The following is a 9,349-nucleotide window of genomic DNA, read 5'->3' as shown; positions in this document are numbered from 1 at the left end:
ATTATATCATAAAGTTACTTAAATTAAAAGGACCTTTATTATGTATGGCTTATATAGATAAATAAATGCTTATATAATTAAATATTCCTAAAATTCCAAGAAATTAGGGAAACTGAGTATTTAAGATTTTCAATGTGCTAAAAATGTATGCTTGAAGAATCCAACTTAGAAACATATTACAAATCGTAGCTTCTGCACCATTGAACCATGCTTGACAGGTGGAGAGCTCCAGTGTGGTGGTCCCTACAGCTGTGCACCAGCCTGCATGTTCCCTCCCTATACTGCAGGCTCCCTGAACCCACGCAACTCCCCACATCAGTTTGCTGGTGGGTGTCAGCACAGGTGGGTTTTGCTTTACTTGCCCTGCCAGCACGCAGGTGTGAAGTAGCCCCATGATCCCTGCAGACTACCATTGTAGATGGAGCCTTGGTGGGCACAGAGCCAGCAAGCCCTGCCCCAATAAAACTCTCAATAAACTATTAAAGGAACATACCACAAAATAATAAGAGCCATGTATGACAAATCCACAGCCAACATCATACTGAATGGGCAAAAGCTGGAAGCATTCTTCTCGAAAACCTGCACAAGACAAGGATGTCCTGTCTCACCACTCCTTCAACATAGTATTGGAAGTTCTGGCTATGGCAATCAGACACACAACACGACGTCCAAACAGGAAGAGAGGAATTCAGACTATCTCTGTTTGCAGATGACATGATCCCATATCTAAAAAACCTCATAGTCTTGGCCCAAAAGCTCCTCCAGCTGACAAACAACTTCAGCAAAGTTGCCCAATGCAAAATCAATGACAAAAATCACTAGCATCCATATATACCATATACACCAACAACAGCCAAACTGACAGCCAAATCAGGAATGAACTCCCATTCATATATGTCACACACACACACACAAAATACCTAGTAATACAGCTAACTAAGGAAGTGAAAGATCTCTACAAGGAGAACTACAAACCACTGCTCCAAGAAATCAGAGATGACACAAATATATTGTAAAACATTCCATGCTCATGGATAGGGAGAATCAATATTGTTAAAATGCCCACACTGCCCAAATAAATTTATAGATTCAATGTTATGTCTATGAATCTACCAATGACATTCTTCACAGAACTAGAAAAGACTATTTTAAAATTCATATAGAAACAAAAACAACCCTAATACCCAAGGCAATCTTAGCAGAAAGAACAAAGCTGGAGGCATCAATTTACCTGATTTCAAACTGCACTACAGAGCTACAGTAACCAAAACAGCATGGTACTGGTACAAAACCAGACACATAAACCAATGCAACAGAATAGAGAACCCAGAAATAAGAACACACACATAACAACCATATGATCTTTGACAAACCTGACAAAGACAAGTAATGGACACAGGATTCCTATTCAATAAATGGTGCAGCAATAAATGGCTAGTCATATGCAGAAGACTAAAACTGGATACAAATCCAAGTTTACATAATTTAGCAAATACTTTGGCAAACCAGAGCAGTTTATTAATTTCACCTGTATAAAAATATCCATGTCTTTTTCTCTGATTCATCAGTGTTAGGTATAATACAAGTATACATTTCTATTCTACATGGGTATGTTTTCCCTAGACTTATACAGGTTGCCAATCAATTAAACTAGCATTAGTTAATGTTTAAGATTATGAAATATGTACATTTGCATTTAACCAAATTGAATCATTATTCTGATGAACTATGTTTCAATAGTATTTATGCTTTGCAGTATGTCAGCTTCCAGATAATTTTCTAGATCTTCAGATAACTTAAAACCTTGGACTCATAGTGAATTGAGTTAGTCAATGAATTCACTAAATGTCTACACCATTTCTAAATAAATAAAACACACCCCATTAACTTTTTATTTTATAGAAATGGGTTCTCACTATGTTGCCAAGGCTGGTCTCAAATTCTGGGCTCAAGTGCTCCTCTCACCTTGGCCTCCCAAAGTGCTGGGATCATAAGTGTGAGCCATTGCATGTGACTGCTAAATTGTATCTTTAGGTCATGATAATATGCTCATTCTTGCTACTTTGAAATGCTGTATATGGGATGTGGGTAGCTTTAAAATGTTGTGTTATGCATATCCACGAACCCTCCTGGTCTGCTATATGCTGAGGTGTGGCAGGCAATTCTCAGTTACGCACTCCTCAGTTTTCTTTGTGAAATAGAAGTTACTTCGGTTAAAAATGATAATTAATATAAATGTTTGAGACTATATTTAAGAACAATAGTTTTAGAGAAATAAGATTGTGTACATGCTTCTGTTTCTCATGGACATGATTAATGTTATCCCAAAGGAGCAGTTCTCAGAGGATTTTTGTTTTGTTTTGTTTTGTCTCTAAACTTCTTTATACTCTTTGTGATGGTTAATATTGAGTATCAACTTGATTGAATTGAAGAATGTATTGTTCCTGGGTGTGTCTGGGAGGGTGTTGCCAAAGTAGATTAACATTTGATTTAGTAACTTCAAGAGGCAGACCCACCCTCAATCCAGGTGGGCACTATCTAATCAGCTGCCAGCATGGCTTGAATAAAAGTAGGCAGAGGAATGTGGAAGGACTAGACTGGCTTGAGTCTTCCGGCCTCCATCTTTCTCCTGTGCTGGATGCTTCCTGTCATTGAATATCAGACTCCAAGTTCTTCAGCTTTTGGACTCTTGGACTTACATCAGTGATTTGCCAGGGACTTTCGGGCCTTCAGCCATAGACTGAAGGCTATACTACTGGCTTTCTTAATTTTGAGGTTTTGTGACTTGGACTGGTTTCCTGGTTCCTCAACTTGCAGACACCCCATTGTGGGACTTCACCTTGTAATCATGAGTCAATTCTCCTAATCAACTTCCTTTTATATATTCATCTATCCTATTAATTCTGTCTCTTTAAAGAACTCTGACTAATACACTCTTTGAATGTATTGAGGTCTCCAAGGAGCATTGTTTTATGAGTTATTTCTTCAAATATTTACCACATCAAAAATTGAAACTAAGAAAAAATTTAATTGCTTCTTTACTGATTCATTTGAAGTTATCAATGATGAATATATTGCATGTTAATAACATCTTAGTAATATGAAATTAGTCCTGACCTCACAGACCTCCGAAATAAAGTACAGCGTCGTCTGTTCCAGAAAATGAAAGAGCATAATGAAAGTGCAAACTTGGAAGACAATTTTTGTTTGACTTGTTTTATAATGCCTGAGTCTGAAAAGCTATTACATGCTTTAATATCTCAGCAAAGTTTTCTCAATTTTGATGGGCTCATTTCCTTGGTTTGCTATATATTGCCTTTAACCTAGAAAGCAAAGATTGTGTGTCTTACTAAAATAATTCTCTGTGCTTTATGTTGATTTGATAAATTTTTATAAGACATACTATTTTATTTTAACTGTTTTTAAGTGTACAATAGGAAGTCACATTTTTTAACCATATAATTTTTGGGGATATCCATTCCTCAAGCATTTATTCTTTGTGTTACAAATAATGCATTTACACTCTCTATTTTGAAATGTACAAGAACGTTTTTACTGACTATATTGTGCTTGCTTCGGCAGCATGTATATTAAGATTGGAATGCTACAGAGAGAATTAGTGTGGTCCCTGTGGAAGGATGACAATTAACAATTCGTGAATTGTTAAATATTTGTAACTTAAAATCTTTTTTAAAAGTTATCATAGACTATAGTTACCCTGTTGTGCTATCAAATGGTAGGTCTTACTTATTCTAACTATTTTTTTGTACCCATTAACCGTCTCCACCTTCCCATAGCTCCCAACTACCTTTCCCAGTCTCTGATAACCATCATTGTACTATGTTTATAAGCTTAATTGTTTTGATTTTTAGATACAACAAATAAGTGAAAACATGTGATGTTTATCTTTTTGTGTCTGGATTACGTCACTTAATGATCTCCAGTTCTATTCATGTTGTTGCAAATGACAGAATCTCATTCTTTTTTATGGCTGAATAGTGCTCCATTGTGTGCTTTATGTTGGCTTTATAACATCTTTGTTTATTTTTCTCTTACAGAAAGTGCTAAGTTTCCTTATAATCATGTCTATTTTTATTTTTAAAATTCGTATTGTCACTTTCAAATAGGGAGACAAATATTATTTCTTGGGCATCCATGATCCTATCTTAAGTGTTCAAATTTCGTGAACACTTTTGATTTTTGCTTTCACAAAGTTGAATCCTTAGATGTAAAATAAACTAAAATAAATGTGGGGATATATTTTACATCTACAACTACCTAACATTTTCAAGAAGGTAAACTCACAAAGGATCTGTTTCTTTCTTTGCAAAAATAGAAGGGTTAGAAATAATAAAATTTATTTAGTATATACTGTTAATGAGTTGTATGGGACTAATTATCAGATAAAAATGTTCAGCTCTCCCTAGATTAAATTTGTATGAATAAAATTTATTAATATAAATATTTTGGCAATCGTGTGCTTAATTGGAAGTCCCTGAAGATTTGTAAATGCTTCCACTTTTCACAATAGATTTTAATCTCAGGGAAAACATTGAAATAGTACTTCAAGGTTATGTTGAGTTTTCCTATATTTATGAGTCCTGAAGGTACTTTGTCTGATGTTAGGCAACAGTTTAGAGTATTATTTAAAATGTTTATTTCATCTCAATCTTACTTATTTAATGTGAACCTAGGATCTTCTAGGCCAGTGGTTCTCAACTGAGGGGTTCACATCACTTACCTATGGAATTTTATTATAATAGAGATATTTAGGTCCTATTCTCTACTTGAGGCTTTACTGGATTTCTTTATTTAATATTTTATATATATTATTGGTATATTCATATTATGTTTTATATTTGTGATATATTATGAATCAGGATTACATATCTCAATTTTTTTTTCCTCTGGAATAAAAGTTATCCATTTTTATTTATCAAATATAATATTCATTATATTCTTTGAAAATAGACTTAAGCATTATCTTTGTGGACATTTTGTTTAAAACTTTTTGCTAGACTTTATTATCTCATTTTGCATACCGCAGAAACAACTATATTTCCCTGTCAGTTACATTATTCATTATAATCTTTCATCAGATCTCTCACTCTTGAAAACTGTCAGTAACAAATTAGCCACAGTGACTTTAAGTCACTGTTACTTACAGATAATTTTTGTTTTACTCTGATGCTTTCCTGAAAATTCTGCAATCAGCTACAGTTCAGAATTCTTGTCTTCAACCAAGTAGTATCTCAGAGCCCTGTGGAAAAGGACTGCACCAGATACTTCAAAGTGTTGACGCTTCAAAGAATACTCTGGTGTACTTCTGATGACATCCTTTCAAAAATTTAAAACTATATCTGTGTGTTGAGTCAAGATTTTCAGAACTCTTTAGTTGTGAAGCAGATGGGTTCATGAGACTGCTAATCCAAGAAGCAGAGGAACAGGAATTAATTAATGGAACTGAATAAACTAATGAAGGATGATTGCAAATCATTAAAAAAGCACTGCAAGGAAGTGGGAGAGAATGCTTAATGGATAAATACAAAAGCGAAGTTCTGTTTTAGGGACTGTGAGAAACAGGAGTTTGTGGTAGCACTGATTTTAAGGTGCATATAAGTTTCTCTAGTGTCTCTGAGGGCAGGACTAAGGGATAGGAATAGTTGAATTGTTCATAATTTTTTTCTAGATTAGGTTTTGATCAGGGTAGCCTCAGAAGAAAGATAAGGAGGAAAAGAAGTTAAAGTAGCTACTGAGAGAGTGGTTGACTTCATGTACTATGAAGTCTAGTTTCATATATTTCCCACCTCCACATCCACTCTGATTGTTTTGAATCAAATCTGAGAAAATATATCACCTGTAAATAGTTATTTATTTCTAAAAGATAAGAACTATATTTAACATATTTGTTAAAATTATGTTAAATAGAGGGCAGAGCAAGATGGCCAAACAGAAACAGCTCCAGTCTCCAACTCCCAGTGCGAGCGACACAGAAGACTGGTGATTTCTGCATTTTCAACTGAGGTACTGGGGTCATCTCACTGGGGAGTGCCGGACAATCGGTGCTGGTCAGCTGCTGCAGCCCGACCAGCAAAAGTTGAAGCAGGGCGAGGCATCGCCTCACCTGGGAAGCACAAGGGGGGAGGGAATACCTTTTCCTAGCCAGGTGAACTGAGACACACAACACCTGGAAAATTGGGTAATCCCCACCCCAATACTGCACTTTAAGCAAATGGGCACACCAGGAGATTATACCCACACCTGGCCAGGAGGGTCCCAAGGCCACGGAGCCTCCCTCATTGTTAACACAGCAGTCTGCGATCTAACTGCAAGGCAGCAGCGAGGCTGGAGGAGGGATGCCCGCCATTGCTGAGGCTTAAGTAGGTAAACAAAGCCGCTGGGAAGCTCGAACTGGGTGGAGCTCACAGCATCAAGGAATCTGCCTGTCTCTGTAGACTCCACCTCTGAGGACAGGGCACAGATTAAAAACAACAGGGGAAGCAGCAAAGGCCTGTGCAGATGCGAACAACTCTGTCTGACAGCTTTGAAGAGAGCAGTGGATCTCCCAACACAGAGGTTGAGATCTGAGAAGGGACAGGCTGCCTGCTCAAGTGGGTCCCTGACCCCTGAGTAGCCTAACTGGGAGACATCCCCCACTAGGGGCAGTCTGACACCCCACACCTCACAGGGTGGAGTACACCCCTGAGATGAAGCTTCCAAAGTAAGAAACAGACAGGTACACTCGCTGTTCAGCAATATTCTATCTTCTGCAACCTCTGCTGCTGACCCAGGCAAACAGGGTCTGGAGTGGACCTCAAGCAATCTCCAACAGACCTACAGCTGAGGGTCCTGATTGTTAGAAGGAAAACTATCAAACAGAGGAACACCTATACCAAAACCCCATCAGTATGTCACCATCATCAAAAACCAGAGGCAGATAAAACCACAAAGAGGGGGGAAGAAGCAGGGCAAAAAAGCTGGAAATTCAAAAAATAAGAGCATCTCCCCTGCAAAGGAGCGCAGCTCATAGTCGGCAATGGATCAAGCTGGTCAGAGAATGACTTTGATGAGATGAGAGAAGAAGGCTTCAGTCCATCAAACTTCTCAGAGCTAAAGGAGGAATTACTATGCAGCGCAAAGAAACTAAAAATCTTGAAAAAAGAGTGGAAGAATTGATAGCTAGAATAATTAATGCAGAGAAGGTCATAAATGAAATGACAGAGATGAAAACCATGACACGAGAAATACGTGACAAATGCACAAGCTTCAGTAACCGACTTGATCAACTGGAAGAAAGAGTATCAGCGATTGAGGATCAAATGAATGAAATGAAGCGAGAAGAGAAACCAAAAGAAAAAAGAAGAAAAAGAAATGAACAAAGCCTGCAAGAAGTATGGGATGATGTAAAAAGACCAAATCTACGTCTGATTGGGGTGCCTGAAAGTGAGGGGGAAAATGGAACCAAGTTGGAAAACACTTCAGGATATCATCCAGGAGAACTTCCCCAACCTAGTAGGGCAGGCCAACATTCAAATTCAGGAAATACAGAGAACGCCACAAAGATACTCCTCCAGAAGAGCAACTCCAAGACACATAATTGCCAGATTCACCAAAGTTGAAATGAGGAAAAAATCTTAAGGGCAGCCAGAGAGAAAGGTCGGGTTACCCACAAAGGGAAGCCCATCAGACTAACAGCAGACCTCTCGGCAGAAACTCTACAAGCCAGAAGAGAGTGGGGGCCAATATTCAACATTCTTAAAGAAAAGAGTTTTAAACCCAGAATTTCATATCCAGCCAAACTAAGTTTCATAAGTGAAGGAGAAATAAAATCCTTTACAGATAAGCAAATGCTTAGAGATTTGTTACCACCAGGCCTGCCTTACAAGAGACCCTGAAGGAAGCCCTAAACATGGAAAGGAACAACTGGTACCAGCCATTGCAAAAACATGCCAAAATGTAAAGACCATCGAGGCTAGGAAGAAACTGCATCAACTAACGAGCAAAATAACCAGTTAATATCATAATGGCAGGATCAAGTTCACACATAACAATATAACCTTAAATGTCATGGATTAAATGCTCCAATTAAATGACACAGACTGGCAAACTGGATAAAGAGTCAAGACCCATCAGTCTGCTGTATTCAGGGACCCATCTCACATGCAGAGACATACATAGGCTCAAAATAAAGGGATGGAGGAAGATCTACCAAGCAAATGGAGAACAAAAAAAAGCAGGGGTTGCAATCCTAGTCTCTGATAAAACAGACTTTAAACATCAAAGATCAAAAGAGACAAAGAAGGCCATTACATAATGGTAAAGGGATCAATTCAACAGGAAGAGCTAACTATCCTAAATATATATGCACCCAATACAGGAGCATCCAATTCATAAAGCAAGTCCTTAGAGACTTACAAAGACTTGACTCCCATACAATAATAATGGGAGACTTCAACACTCCACTGTCAATATTAGACAGATCAACGAGACAGAAAGTTAACAAGGATATTCAGGAATTGAACTCATCTCTGCACCAAGCGGACCTAATAGACATCTATAGAACTCTCCACCCCAAATCAACAGAATATACATTCTTCTCAGCACCACACGCACTTATTCCAAAATTGACCACATAATTGGAAGTAAAGCACTCCTCAGCAAATGTACAAGAACAGAAATTGTAACAAACTGTCTCTCAGACCACAGTGCAATCAAACTGGAACTCAGGACTAAGAAACTCAATCAAAACCACTCAATACATGGAAACTGAACAACCTGCTCCTGAATGACTACTGGGTACATAACGAAATGAAAGCAGAAATAAAGATGTTCTTTGAAACCAATGAGAACAAAGATACAACATACCAGAATCTCTGGGACACATTTAAAGCAGTGTGTAGAGGGAAATTTATAGCACTAAATGCCCACAGAGAAAGCTGGAAAGATCTAAAATTGACACTCTAACATCACAATTAAAAGAACTAGGAGGCAAGAGCAAACACATTCAAAAGCTAGCAGAAGGCAAGAAATAACTAAGATCAGAGCAGAACTGAAGGAGATAGAGACACAAAAAACCCTCCAAAAATCAATGAATCCAGGAGTGTTTTTGAAAAAATCAACAAAATTGACAGACCTCTAGCAAGACTAATAAAGAAGAAAAGAGAGAAGACTCAAATAGACGCAATAAAAAATGATAAAGGGGATATCACCACCAACCCCACAGAAATACAAACTACCATCAGAGAATACTATGATCACCTCTACGCAAATCAACTAGAAAATCTAGAAGAAATGGATAATTTCCTGGACACTTATACTCTCCCAAGACTAAACCAGGAAGAAGCTGAAT

General features: G+C 37.7%; 1 non-coding gene across 1 annotated transcript; it reads left to right on the top strand.

The window, feature by feature from the left end:
- The first annotated feature begins 3,566 nt into the window (after positions 1–3,566).
- On the top strand, positions 3,567–3,675 carry LOC117078614. Its single transcript, XR_004435062.1, has one exon. It is a non-coding gene; the product is annotated as a U6 spliceosomal RNA (small nuclear RNA).
- The last annotated feature ends 5,674 nt before the right edge of the window (positions 3,676–9,349 follow it).

This window comes from Trachypithecus francoisi, unplaced genomic scaffold (assembly GCF_009764315.1).
Source record: "Trachypithecus francoisi isolate TF-2019V2 unplaced genomic scaffold, Tfra_2.0 Lachesis_group6, whole genome shotgun sequence".
Taxonomy (NCBI): Eukaryota; Metazoa; Chordata; class Mammalia; order Primates; family Cercopithecidae; genus Trachypithecus; species Trachypithecus francoisi.
This window is presented reverse-complemented; position numbering and strand designations above follow the sequence as displayed.